This window comes from Cherax quadricarinatus, unplaced genomic scaffold, assembly GCF_038502225.1.
Source record: "Cherax quadricarinatus isolate ZL_2023a unplaced genomic scaffold, ASM3850222v1 Contig996, whole genome shotgun sequence".
In the NCBI taxonomy this organism is placed as follows: domain Eukaryota; kingdom Metazoa; phylum Arthropoda; class Malacostraca; order Decapoda; family Parastacidae; genus Cherax; species Cherax quadricarinatus.
The window spans coordinates 139-15804 of record NW_027196022.1 but is presented as its reverse complement, the minus strand read 5'-3'; positions in this window follow the sequence as shown (position 1 = coordinate 15804).

Below are 15666 nucleotides of genomic sequence, written 5' to 3'. Positions count from 1 at the left end.
CAACTTATCACTCACGCCAATATAGATACACTCTCACCCAAAACACAAAATGAGGTCGACAGGATAGCCATCTGGGAACAAAAATGGAGGATCAAATCCAATGCAGCTATATCCAGCATTACATATTTTAACTATAGGAAACGTGGTCCTCCATTACCTGTCGAGCTCAGAACAGCTGACACCCGCACTTACATCCCCATCACACAATCTGTCACTGTCCTTGGTGTTAATCTTCCTTCTTTGCTTACACGGACACATTCACTCAAGGCATGCAATAGTTAGTAAGGCCCTTGCGGGCCTCTACAAGCTGAAACATGCCTCCCAACGCACCAAACTACACCTCTACAAATCCCTAATACGTCCTCTGATAACTTACTCCCTTCTAGCCCTGTATCTTGCAGCTAAAACGAACTTACTTAAACTGCAGCGTGTCCAGAACAAGGCACTGCGCTGGGTGCTTGATGTCAGATGGGAGGGCTTCGCCACAAGCGAGTCTCTCCATGCCCAATTAGACATCACTGCGCTGAATCTTTACTGGAAAGCGCTCAGTGACAGACAGATAAACAAACTTGAGACACGACATGAGTACTGGACCTCTCTCCTTGACAAAGACATCCGCAGACCCACAAACCAACACAACCTTTTCTACTCACTGTATGATCCTGCTCCTAACCCTATTTACAAATAACCTTGGATTCTCTTACAGGTACCCTGCGCTGTTCATTCTCTGACCCACGTGGTTCAATTCCACACTCCTCTCAAGCGCTAATCTTCGCCTGTCCCGTCCTTCCCGCTCACCCCACCGGAGTCCCAACAGACGAGCCTGAATTTCTGTTATCAATATCTGTCCCACGATCGCCTTAGCTGCTGGGTTAAGCCCTGGCTCTATTTCTGCGACTAAGAACACTCCTCTCCAGAGCTAATCTTCGTCTGTCCTGTCTTCCCCGCTCACCCCATTTGGGATCTTAATCTAAACTTGTTCGTTCGTTCGTTCGCCTCTGCTTCAGAATCTCAACAACCACGGTGCTCTAAACACCACCTCCAAGGCTGAGGGACTGATTACCTCATCTTTTGTACATAGTTCTTCTGTTTTCTTATTATGTCCAAGAATCTGTATTGATAAAGCCGCTGGATGGCGATACGTCTACAATAAAGATAACCAGATGTTGCACAAGTGTCTTAACTTTCTTATATATATATATATATATATATATATATATATATATATATATATATATATATATATATATATATATATATATATATATATATATATATATATATATATATATATATATATATATATATATATATATATATATATTAAAGGTGAATACAGGAAAGAGTAAGGTTATGAGGATAACAAAAAGATTAGGTGATGAAAGACTGAATATCAGATTGGAGGGAGAGAGTATGGAGGAGGTGAATGTACGTATTCAGATATTTGGGAGTGGACGTGTCAGCGGATGGGTCTTTGAAAGATGAGGTGAATCATAGAATTGATGAGGTGAAAAGAGTGAGTGGTGCACTTAGGAGTCTGTGGAGACAAAGAACTTTGTCCTTGGAGGCAACGAGGGGAATGTATGAGAGTATAATTTTACCAACGCTCTTATATGGGTGTGAAGCATGGGTGATGAATGTTGCAGCGAGGAGAAGGCTGGAGGCAGTGGAGATGTCGTGTCTGAGGGCAATGTGTGATGTGAATATAATGCAAAGAATTCGTAGTTTGGAAGCTAGGAGGAGGTGCGGGATTACCAAAACTGTTGTCCATAGGGCTGAGGAAGGGTTGTTGTGGTGGTTCGGACATGTAGAGAGAATTGAGCGAAACAGAATGACTTCAAGAGTATATCAGTCTGTAGTGGAAGGAAGGCGGGGTAGGGGTCGGCCTAGGAAAGGTTGGAGAGAGGGGGTAAAGGAGGTTTTGTGTGCGAGGGGCTTGGACTTCCAGCAGGCATGCGTGAGCGTGTTTGATAGGAGTGAATGGAGAAAAATGGTTTTTAATACTTGACGTGCTGTTGGAGTGTGAGCAAAGTAACATTTATGAAGGGGTTCAGGGAAACCGGCAGGCCGGACTTGAGTCCTGGAGATGGGAAGTACAGTGCCTGCACTCTGAAGGAGGGGTGTTAATGTTGCAGTTTAAAAACGGTAGTGTAAAGCACCCTTCTGGCGCAAGACAGTGATGGAGTGAATGATGGTGAAAGTTTTTCTTTTTCGGGCCACCCTGCCTTGGTGGGAATCGGCCAGTGTGATAATAATAATAAATATATATATATATATATATATATATATATATATATATATATATATATATATATATATATATATATATATATATATATATATATATATATATATATATATATATATATATATATATATATATATGTATGTATGTATATATATATATATATATATATACAGACAGATCTATATATATATATATATATATATATATACATACATCTATGTATATATATATATATATATATATATATATATATGTATGTATATATATATATATGTATGTATATATATATATATATGTATATATATATATATATATATATATATATATATATATATATATATATATATATATATATATATATATATTTTTTTTTTTTTTTTTTTATTATCACACCGGCCGATTCCCACCAAGGCAGGGTGGCCCGAAAAAGAAAAACTTTCACCATCATTCACTCCATCACTGTCTTGCCAGAAGGGTGCTTTACACTACAGTTTTTAAACTGCAACATTAACACCCCTCCTTCAGAGTGCAGGCACTGTACTTCCCATCTCCAGGACTCAAGTCCGGCCTGCCGGTTTCCCTGAATCCCTTCATAAATGTTACTTTGCTCACACTCCAACAGCACGTCAAGTATTAAAAACCATTTGTCTCCATTCACTCCTATCAAACACGCTCACGCATGCCTGCTGGAAGTCCAAGCCCCTCGCACACAAAACCTCCTTTACCCCCTCCCTCCAACCCTTCCTAGGCCGACCCCTACCCCGCCTTCCTTCCACTACAGACTGATACACTCTTGAAGTCATTCTGTTTCGCTCCATTCTCTCTACATGTCCGAACCACCTCAACAACCCTTCCTCAGCCCTCTGGACAACAGTTTTGGTAATCCCGCACCTCCTCCTAACTTCCAAACTACGAATTCTCTGCATTATATTCACACCACACATTGCCCTCAGACATGACATCTCCACTGCCTCCAGCCTTCTCCTCGCTGCAACATTCATCACCCACGCTTCACACCCATATAAGAGCGTTGGTAAAACTATACTCTCATACATTCCCCTCTTTGCCTCCAAGGACAAAGTTCTTTGTCTCCACAGACTCCTAAGTGCACCACTCACTCTTTTTCCCTCATCAATTCTATGATTCACCTCATCTTTCATAGACCCATCCGCTGACACGTCCACTCCCAAATATCTGAATACGTTCACCTCCTCCATACTCTCTCCCTCCAATCTGATATTCAATCTTTCATCACCTAATCTTTTTGTTATCCTCATAACCTTACTCTTTCCTGTATTCACCTTTAATTTTCTTCTTTTGCACACCCTACCAAATTCATCCACCAATCTCTGCAACTTCTCTTCAGAATCTCCCAAGAGCACAGTGTCATCAGCAAAGAGCAGCTGTGACAACTCCCACTTTGTGTGTGATTCTTTATCTTTTAACTCCACGCCTCTTGCCAAGACCCTCGCATTTACTTCTCTTACAACCCCATCTATAAATATATTAAACAACCACGGTGACATCACACATCCTTGTCTAAGGCCTACTTTTACTGGGAAAAAATTCCCCTCTTTCCTACATACTCTAACTTGAGCCTCACTATCCTCGTAAAAACTCTTCACTGCTTTCAGTAACCTACCTCCTACACCATACACTTGCAACATCTGCCACATTGCCCCCCTATCCACCCTGTCATACGCCTTTTCCAAATCCATAAATGCCACAAAGACCTCTTTAGCCTTATCTAAATACTGTTCACTTATATGTTTCACTGTAAACACCTGGTCCACACACCCCCTACCTTTCCTAAAGCCTCCTTGTTCATCTGCTATCCTATTCTCCGTCTTACTCTTAATTCTTTCAATTATAACTCTACCATACACTTTACCAGGTACACTCAACAGACTTATCCCCCTATAATTTTTGCACTCTCTTTTATCCCCTTTGCCTTTATACAAAGGAACTATGCATGCTCTCTGCCAATCCCTAGGTACCTTACCCTCTTCCATACATTTATTAAATAATTGCACCAACCACTCCAAAACTATATCCCCACCTGCTTTTAACATTTCTATCTTTATCCCATCAATCCCGGCTGCCTTACCCCCTTTCATTTTACCTACTGCCTCACGAACTTCCCCCACACTCACAACTGACTCTTCCTCACTCCTACAAGATGTTATTCCTCCTTGCCCTATACACGAAATCACAGCTTCCCTATCTTCATCAACATTTAACAATTCCTCAAAATATTCCTTCCATCTTCCCAATACCTCTAACTCTCCATTTAATAACTCTCCTCTCCTATTTTTAACTGACAAATCCATTTGTTCTCTAGGCTTTCTTAACTTGTTAATCTCACTCCAAAACTTTTTCTTATTTTCAACAAAATTTGTTGATAACATCTCACCCACTCTCTCATTTGCTCTCTTTTTACATTGCTTCACCACTCTCTTAACTTCTCTCTTTTTCTCCATATACTCTTCCCTCCTTGCATCACTTCTACTTTGTAAAAACTTCTCATATGCTAACTTTTTCTCCCTTACTACTCTCTTTACATCATCATTCCACCAATCGCTCCTCTTCCCTCCTGCACCCACTTTCCTGTAACCACAAACTTCTGCTGAACACTCTAACACTACATTTTTAAACCTACCCCATACCTCTTCGACCCCATTGCCTATGCTCTCATTAGCCCATCTATCCTCCAATAGCTGTTTATATCTTACCCTAACTGCCTCCTCTTTTAGTTTATAAACCTTTACCTCTCTCTTCCCTGATGCTTCTATTCTCCTTGTATCCCATCTACCTTTTACTCTCAGTGTAGCTACAACTAGAAAGTGATCTGATATATCTGTGGCCCCTCTATAAACATGTACATCCTGAAGTCTACTCAACAGTCTTTTATCTACCAATACATAATCCAACAAACTACTGTCATTTCGCCCTACATCATATCGTGTATACTTATTTATCCTCTTTTTCTTAAAATATGTATTACCTATAACTAAACCCCTTTCTATACAAAGTTCAATCAAAGGGCTCCCATTATCATTTACACCTGGCACCCCAAACTTACCTACCACACCCTCTCTAAAAGTTTCTCCTACTTTAGCATTCAAGTCCCCTACCACAATTACTCTCTCACTTGGTTCAAAGGCTCCTATACATTCACTTAACATCTCCCAAAATCTCTCTCTCTCCTCTGCATTCCTCTCTTCTCCAGGTGCATACACGCTTATTATGACCCACTTCTCGCATCCAACCTTTACTTTAATCCACATAATTCTTGAATTTACACATTCATATTCTCTTTTCTCCTTCCATAACTGATCATTTAACATTACTGCTACCCCTTCCTTTGCTCTAACTCTCTCAGATACTCCAGATTTAATCCCATTTATTTCCCCCCACTGAAACTCTCCTACCCCCTTCAGCTTTGTTTCGCTTAGGGCCAGGACATCCAACTTCTTTTCATTCATAACATCAGCAATCATCTGTTTCTTGTCATCCGCACTACATCCACGCACATTTAAGCAACCCAGTTTTATAAAGTTTTTCTTCTTCTCTTTTTTAGTAATTGTATACAGGAGAAGGGGTTACTAGCCCATTGCTCCCGGCATTTTAGTCGCCTCATACGACACGCATGGCTTACGGAGGAAAGATTCTTTTCCACTTCCCCATGGACAATAGAAGAAATAAAAAGAACAAGAGCTATTTAGAAAAAGGAGAAAAACCTAGATGTATGTATATATATATATATGCATGTGCGTGTCTATGAAGTGTGACCAAAGTGTAAGTAGGAGTAGCAAGATATCCCTGTTATCTTAGCGTGTTTATGAGACAGAAAAAGAAACCAGCAATCCTACCATCATGCAAAACAGTTACAGGTTTTTGTTTCACAGTCATCTGGCAGGACGGTAGTACTTCCCTGGGTGGTTGCTGTCTACCAACCTACTACCTAGATATATATATAGATATATATATATATATATATAGATATATATATATATATATATATATAGATATATATATATATATATATAGATATATGTCGTGCCGAATAGGCAGAACTTGCGATGTTCTCTTAAGTAACACCGCTCATATTGCCATATAGGACAAATGAAAATTTGTGTATGCAATAATTTCGCCAAAATCATTCTGAAGCTAACGAAAAAAAATATATTTGATTGTGTTTGTTTAGTACTAAATTATTGTAAACGTATTTAAAATATATTTAGTTGGGTTAGGCTAAAATAAATTGTTCTTCTTATAATAAGGTTAGGTAAGTTTTCAAAGATTCTTTTGGTGCAAAATTAAAATATTTTTCATTAACATTAATGAAAAAATATATCTTTAAACGTATAAGAGAAAATTTTAGAAAAGACTTCATTTTAAATGAGTTCTTCCTAACTGACCAGTTTTACATATTCGGCACGACATATATATATATATATATATATATATATATATATATATATATATATATATATATATATATATATATATATATATATATTTATATACAAACACTGATCTCTGGCTGAAGGAGACTCGAACCTACGAACCTTGGAACAAGGTACGCAGTGCTTTACCATTCTACCCACACTGGACAATACCTTGGAGTCCAGCTTGCGCTAGACTTTGATCCAAGGCAGCCAGCTTTCAGGGAGAAGGCTTACAGCTTTTCATCTCATCCCCTGCATGCATCAGCATTACTAGAGATTTTAACAATGCAAGGAATTCGCAAGAGCAGGCAAAATATACACTGCGTACCTTGTTCCAAGGTTCGTAGGTTCGAGTCTCCTTCAGCCAGAGATCAGTGTTTGTGTATATTTCGCCTGCTTTTGCGAATTCCTTTCATTGTTAATACCTCTAGTAAGGCTGATGTATGCAGGGGATGAGATGAAAAGCTGTAAGCCTTCTCCCTGAAAGCTGGCTGCCTTGGATCAAAGTCTAGCGCAAGCTGGACTCCAAGGTATTGTCCAGTGTGGGTAGATTGGTAAATCACTGCGTACCTTGTTCCAAGGTTCGTACGTTCGAGTCTCCTTCAGCCAGTGATCAGTGTTTGTATATATTTCGCCTGTTCTTGCGAATTCCTTGCATTGTTATTATCTCTAGTAAGGGTGATGCATGCAGGGGATGAGATGAAAAGCTGTAAGCCTTCTCCCTGAAAGCTGGCTGCCTTGGATCAAAGCCTAGGGCAAGTTGGACTCCAAGGTATTGTCCAGAGTGGGTAGATTGGTAAACCACTGCGTACCTTGTTCCAAGGTTCGTAGTTTCGAGTCTCCTTCAGCCAGTGATCAGTGTTTGTGAATATTTCGCCTGCTTTTGCGAATTCCTTGCGTTGTTAATATCTCTAGTAAGGCTGATGCATGCAGGGGATGAGACGATAAGCTGTAAGCCTTCTCCCTGAAAGCTGGCTGCCTTGGATCAAAGTCTAGCGCAAGCTGGACTCCAAGGTATTGTCCAGTGTGGGTAGATTGGTAAAACACTGCGTACCTTGTTCCAAGGTTCGTAGGTTCGAGTCCCCTTCAGCCAGAGATCAATGTTTGTATATATTTCGCCTGTTCTTGCGAATTCCTTGCATTGTTAATATCTCTAGTAAGGCTGATGCATGCAGGGGATGAGATGAAAAGCTGTAAGCCTTCTCCCTGAAAGCTGGCTGCCTTGGATCAAAGTCTAGCGCAAGCTGGACTCCAAGGTATTGTCCAGTGTGGGTAGAATGGTAAAGCACTGCGTACCTTGTTCCAAGGTTCGTAGGTTCCAGTCCCCTTCATCCAGAGATCAGTGTTTGTGTATATTTCGCCTGCTCTTGCGAATTCCTTGCATATATATATATATATATATATATATATATATATATATATATATATATATATATATATATATATATATATATATATATATATATATATATATATATATATATATATATATATATATATATATATATATATATATATATATATATATATATGTCGTGCCGAATAGGCAGAACTTGCGATCTTGGCTTAAATAGCAACGTTCATCTCGTGGCGAGGGCCACGAGATCATAAAGGGGTTCCTGGAGGACATGGAAAGGGGAAGAGGGGCGTTGGTGGCATTGGATTGGCAAGGGGCTTATGACAGGGTGGAAAGAAATGCTTTGAGGGATATTCTCCTATGACAGGGGTGTGGCGAGGAAATAGTGGGGTGGGTGGATACGTTGTACTCAAACACGAAGGTAAGGGTGCAAATCGCTGGGTGTGTGGGGGAGGGAGTCATCATGGAGCGGGGTCTTCGGCAGGGATGTCCATTATCACAACTATTGTTTGCATGTGTTCACGATCCCTTTTATAGGATGGTGGAGGATCGTCTAAGGACAGGCGGGGGGGATGGTGACTGAAGCCTTGGCCTGGTTTGGTGGGCTATGTTAATGATACAACTATTTTGGTGAGTGAGGAGACACGGTTAGGACTTTTGGGGGAAGTTGTACACAATTTTGGGAGAGCTACTGGGATGAAGGTAAATCTGGAAAAGTCAATGATAATGGGGCTGGGAGATTAGAATGGGGATGTGATGTTGTGCAGCGGAGGACCGGGAGTCTGAAAATCTGCGGTGTCATGTATGAGGCTGACCTGAGTGCTGCCAGGGTTAACAATTCGAATAGGATGGTGGAACAGGTGCAGCGACGTTTGGGAAAGCTGCGACCTCACCATTTAACCCTTAGGCAACGTGCGATTGTCATCAATGTATTACTGTATAGTAAAGTCTGGTTTGTTTCAGCTGTGATGCCGTTAACAGGAACGGCGATCACAGGTATTCTTAGAATGGTCAAATTTTTGTGGGGTTCAGGGTGGAACTGGTTGCGAAGGGAGGTAGTGACATTGCCGGTGTGTAGGGGAGGGTTGGATTTGCTGGACTTGAGAAAGCGCTTGAAATGTGTGTTTATTAAGAGGGAAGTGATAGAGGGGGGGGGGGGAGCTAGATAATCTACATGATCACCTGAGGAAATGGTATGGAGGGGCGGAAATGAAGGAATGTGAAACAGTGTTACGTGCCTTAGTGTTAGCCAGGGAACCGGGAAAAGTACAGGTGCAAACTTTGTGTAAATTGTTAGAGGGACATGTGGCGCCGGTTGAAGGGATCTACCCCATGTATGCATGAGATGTAATACGGCGAAGATTTAGTAAATTAAGGATACGACCTAGGACGCGTGAAATTATGTATCGTTTTCTGCATGGGATTTTGCCAACGGGAGCGATGCTCCGAGATAGGAGGGTTATCGAGGGTGGGGGGTGTGGCAGATGCAGTGGGGAAGAGACTGCGTATCATGTTGTCTATTTTTGTGAAGGTTTGGAGTGCATCAAGGTATGGATGAGTAAGGTAGTGGTGAGGGTGGGGGGTCAAGGTGTGTCGGTATTGCGAGTGTTGAGTCTTGATATGAGTGGTGTGGATGAGGGTGTGGTAAGGGGTTTAGCATATGTAATCGTGGACTACATATATGTTTTGTGGGGTATGAGGGGGGAAGTGGGGTGGGGATGTGCTGAGAAGGACTTTGGCGGCGACGTTTTATCGAACTTTGTGTCGCAATAGAGACATTTTTGGGAAAAGGTGGGATGAGGTTTTTTCTGAGGGTTATAGAGGACTAACAATAGGGAATTTATTGGCGTTATAAGGGGCTTTAACTGTCGGGGTGAGTAGGTTGGTAAAAGGAGGGGAGGTTCAGGGGTATTCAACGGGCTCACCTCCTTTGGTGTGCAGTGATGGGTGGTTGGGTGTCATTGGAGGTACTCATGTGGGACTAGATTAGAATGAACATTCAAATGGTATAAAATACCGACAGGTTGTTAGGCAAGACACATATGCAACAGTTAGGTATCTTTATTTCGAAACGTTTCGCCTGCACAGTAGGCTTCTTCAATCGAGTACAGAAAAGTTGATAGAAGCAGAAGATACTTGAAGACGATGTAATCAGTCCATCACCCTTGAAGTTTTGAGGTGGTCAGTCCCTCAGTTAGGTTCAGAATGAGTTTTGCGATATTATTGCATACATAAATTTTCTCTTGCCTTGATCGACAAGAAGAGCGTCGCTATTTAAGCCAAAATCGCAAGTTTTACCTATTCGGCATGACATATACATAGGGACTGAAGTTCGAGCCTCTGGTCCACCCTTCCGTTTATCTATTGGCAATTGTTAATTACAGCTTAATTTGAGTTTACTGCAAGGCAGAGAATTCACAATAAACAGGAGTGATTCAAAATCGTGTTTATTTTCGATGTAGTAATGTGTAGAGGGAAGTTGAAGTAGTAAACTATGGACATAAGACAGATCATCAGAATGTTGGCAATACTTTTCTAGTTGATAAATTAGACACATGTGCAACTCTTGGGTATCTTTATTGAGGAAACGTTTCGCCACACAGTGGCTTCATCAGTCCATACATAGGAGAAACTTGAAGAACAGGAGGAGAATGAGGTAATCAGTCCCTCAACCTTGAGTCGATGTGTTCAGTCCATCAATCTTGAATAGAACACATCGACTCAAGGTTGAGGGACTGATTACCTCATTCTCCTCCTGTTCTTCAAGTTTCTCCTACGTATGGACTGATGAAGCCACTGTGTGGCGAAACGTTTCCTCAATAAAGATACCCAAGAGTTGCACATGTGTCTAATTTATCAACATGTCGGTTCTCTGAACCATTCATCTACTTTTCTAGTTGTTTTCTTTATTTTCAGAATTTTATATAAACAGCCGATAATGACGACCAATATATAACCTGGTTAACCAAAATAAAAGGACCAGATATAATGTGTAATTTTTCCAATATTTTCTTCATCTCATTGTTAAATATTTTCTTAATTTTTAAATGAATATTAAAAACAATATTTTATAGTATATTCAATAATTAATATCTATATATTATTTACAATACTTTATATTATTTTTCCAGTATTTTTTTTTTAAATAGGAAAGTATTTATCTTCTTGACCAAAGAAATTTCATGCTAAAAATATATATATTAAATCCGATATTTTAATTTTGTGACCTATAAAAAGGGTGCAAGTTGATCGCAATTATGGAGTTTGTTATAAATAATTTTCAGAAAATAAAGATATATATGATTAAAGTAACGTCAGTGTTTTAATGGCCTTAGTTGCACCTGCAGTTTTCACCTTCATACTTTCTCTAATTACTTAATGATTACATTGCACTTAATGGAGAATAAACTTTCCAAATGAAGCTTTACCTGAAAAGACTAGAATTCGTGATAACAAATAAAAAGTTTAAATATCTATATTTCTTATACAATCTTAGGTCATATTATAATATTATTATCTCGTTCTTCAGCGGCGCTCCTCAACTCCACACTTGACACTTTGCCACTGGCTGGGAATTTTTTTTCATTCTTGTGATCATTATAAAATTGGCTCCACTATTTCCTGTCGCATACATCTTGGAACTTCTCTCATAAACTTTAGTTTTCATCACCAGCAATCACGAACAAGTTGTCTCCCAATGAGCCAACTTCCTAACATTCCCAGTATGGTTACAGACTTGCGTATATTTTTCACTGTCTTTCTGATCACGAGAGTTTTGCTATTCTTTCAGAAATGTCATATTTCTTCTTCAGTAACTATATGTTTGCCTTATTCTTTGCACAACTTCCTCTCCCGATAAAATCTAACAAGAGTTAAAGAATAAAAGGCACAGTACCGTGACTGAAACAATACACAAATAACCCGCACATAAGAGAAAAAAATTATGATGACATTTCGGTCCAAATTAGACGGTTAGTCACACACTAACACACGAACCAAAGAGAGGCAATGCATATACGAGAGGATGGCAGAGATGGGAGATACAGAGGTAAAAAATAAAAAGAAGTGGAGATTATAGTGGAAGAAGTAGTAGTAGTAGTAGTAGTTGTTGTTATTGTTGTTGTTGTTGTTGTTGTTGTTGTTGTTGTTGTTGTTGTTGTTGTTGTTGTTGTTGTTTTGTTGTTGTTGTAGAAATGAAAGTAGAAGTGGAGGAAGCCTAAAAAGAAAACAACGAACACTGCAAGAGAGCTAATGGCGCACTGGGGAAGAAAACACATTGGACAGAACACATTTTCGCAGAAGAGAGAAAAAGCAAAGAAAATATAGGAAAGGAGAAGAGGTTAAGAGAGGAGATAAAAATCAGATAAAGTGACGAGTCTTCTGAAGTTAGGAGCGTTTGACAATGTAATGAGAAAGGAAAGGCATCTTCAGGGACAAACCCTAAACTGAGATTCGTATTAGGAAAGTTGTATGAAAGTGATACTTCAGTATGACGGCAAGTGAACCAGAGGACCAGTCAGTATGGTGACTGTGATCTCTAACACGACAGAGAGGAGCATTATTGGTGTCGACAAGTCTAACACCTCTTTTGTGTTCTTTAAGTCTGTCGGGAAAAGAGTGGGCAGTTTCTCCAAAATACTGGAGAGGATATGAGGAGCTGTAAGTAGAGTGGAACCCGGAACATCAAGAGCAGGAGAAGTACGAACTAGATTACTGCGAAGGATGTTAATTTGGCGAAAATTAAGTTTGATATCTAAGGAACGGAGAGAATTGTTAAGATCTGAAAGACTAGAAATATAGGGAAGGTAGAGAAGAGAAGATTTCACAGGAATAGAGAGTTTGGGAGAGAAGGTTCGTTTACTACTTGTGAAGGCAGAGTATATGAAATCGAAAGGATAGCTAAGACGAGAGAACGAACTGTGAAGATGGGGTATTACCACCGAGTCAGGGAACTGAGAGTTACAAATGAAGAGGGAACGGAAAAAGAGAAAAATTAGAGCATTGCTCTTGACAGAGGGAGTATGATAAGAAAAGTAGTGTATGTACATGCCACTGCGATAGACGGAAAAAGAAAAACCTGTAGCCCAGAGATGGACGTGCTCTTCAAGGAAAGAAAACAAAAAGCTAGATTTCCATTTAGTTTTGAACTTGTTGGAAGGAGAAAGATTGTTAAGGGCATCAAGACGTGACTGGAAGAGACTACAGTCGTAAGGCAAAAAGAGCAAAGATGTCATCTTCATAGAGGATCTAGAAGGAAGGGCGCACACCAGTAGTAGGAAGAACAGTTTTTAAGTATTCCATATAAAGGTTATCAAGAGCAAGGAATAGAGGAAAGCCTATAATGACACCGAAGGGTCGAGAATAAAATTTACCTTGAAAGGAAAAGGGGTTGGAATCCAAAGAAATGGGAATAAGATCAAGAAAACTTCAGTAGGTATAGATAGATGAAGTAACCGCTTCTTGACCTTCATTCTAAGAAAATCGAGAGCATCATCAAGGACATTAGTGAAAAGGAACTCAACGTCAGGACTTAACATCTTACAGGTCGGAAGAGAGCGAACACGCTTCGACGAAGTCTTGAGAGTGACGTGACGTGAACCGGAGTGAGAGTTTCGGCCAGCCAAGAGCCAAGACAATAAGAGACAGAACCTCTGGAAGAAATGATGGGGCACAGAGGGATATCGGGTTTATGAGTTTTAAGAAGACGGTACAGACGGACAAATAACTTGGCAACGCTGAACAATTGTTTCTCTCGTCTTGGCTAACCTTTTGATTTCATAAACTTTGTCTTCTCACGTGCTTAACACACTTTCTTCTATCTAAAACTCCTTTCTCCTGTGAAAACTCTTGTTCTCTGCCTTCCCTACATTTCTAGTGTCTCAAATCTGAACAACTCTTTCCGTTCCTAGGTATCTGACACCTGTATAAATGTACATCGTACTTCTGCTACTGATGCTTCCGAGCTTACTCCATTTACTGGAGAAACTGTCAGCTCTCTTTCTGACAGACTTAAGAGCAGAAAAGAGGTGTTAGATTTGCCGACACCAATGATATTCTTCTCTGTCATGTTAGAGTTCACAGTCATCCTATTGACTGGACCTCTACCTAAACTGTCCACTCTTCTGTCAGCCTTCACAGATGCCGTCTTGTTGAGTATTAGTGCGGGCTTTGTCTCTGTAGATGCCTTTCCTTTCACATTACGTTGTCAAATGCTCCAAACTTCAGAAAACTCGTAACTTGACCTAATTTTTATCTCCTCCTCTCCTTACCTTTTCTCCTTTTCTTTATTTACTTTGTCTTTCCTTACTTTTGCCTATGTGTATTCTGTCTTATGTGTTCTAGGCCCCGCCCTTGTGGGTCATTAGCTCTCTTGCAGCACTTTTATATTATTCTTAGATTTACTTCACTTCTTCTACCACTTCTACTATTACTACTACTACTTCTTCTACTACTACTACTACTACTACTACTACTACTACTACTACTACTACTACTACTAGTACTGATACTATTACTACTACTACTACAACTACCGCTACTACCTCTTCCACTTCTATCTCCACATCCTTCTTTTATTTTTCTACCTCTCTCTCTCTCTCTCATCCCTGTGATCCTCTCGTATCAATATTGGTTCCTCTAACTTCGTGTCTTAGTGTGTGTAACAAGTTAATGGTTCAAGTCGGACCGAAACGTCGTCTTAAGTTTCCTCCTCCTATGTGTGGATTATCTGTATACTAATAAGAAATATAACGTTTTACTAACATCAAATTACGATTCGACAACAAAGGGGAACTTACACTAGGTATAAATATATAGGCATGAGAGGCTAGGTAAGGGTCATCGGTAAACAGGACAATTATTTCCGGAAGCGGGCCTTAGATGATGACCCGCCTTTGGAGCTTCTGGTCATCTGACCGAGGCCTTCCGCTGGCTTACCAGTCCACCCTTTACAAAATTATGGTCATAGTTAAAAACCATTTAATATATATATATATATATATATATATATATATATATATATATATATATATATATATATATATATATATATATATATATATATATATATATATATATATATATATATATATATATATATATATATATATATATATATATACATATATAAATATATATATATATATATATATATATATATATATATATATATATATATATATATATATATATATATATATATATATATATATATATATATATATATATATATATATATATATATATATATATATATATATATGCATGCAAAACAACCACTGTGAAAGAGCAGCGAAACTCCAAGCGCTTTCGTGACTACTCACATTGTCAAGGAACTATGAAAGTAATACATCAAAGGAAGGCAATAAAAGGGCTTAGACCCCTCCTCAAAGTCAACTCCCACAACAAAGAAACACCTGATGCGAGACAATACCGGACTCATAAGAGAAGAGGAACACTGCAGTAGGTCCGCTGGTCCAACTAGACTGGTCCTCACGACAACCCACCAACAAATCATTCTACCCAAGAAATAAGGTTCATTATTTCTCCAATGTATTATTAAACTCTAACCAAATTTTATTAATTGTAAATTAATCTAATTTATACAAACC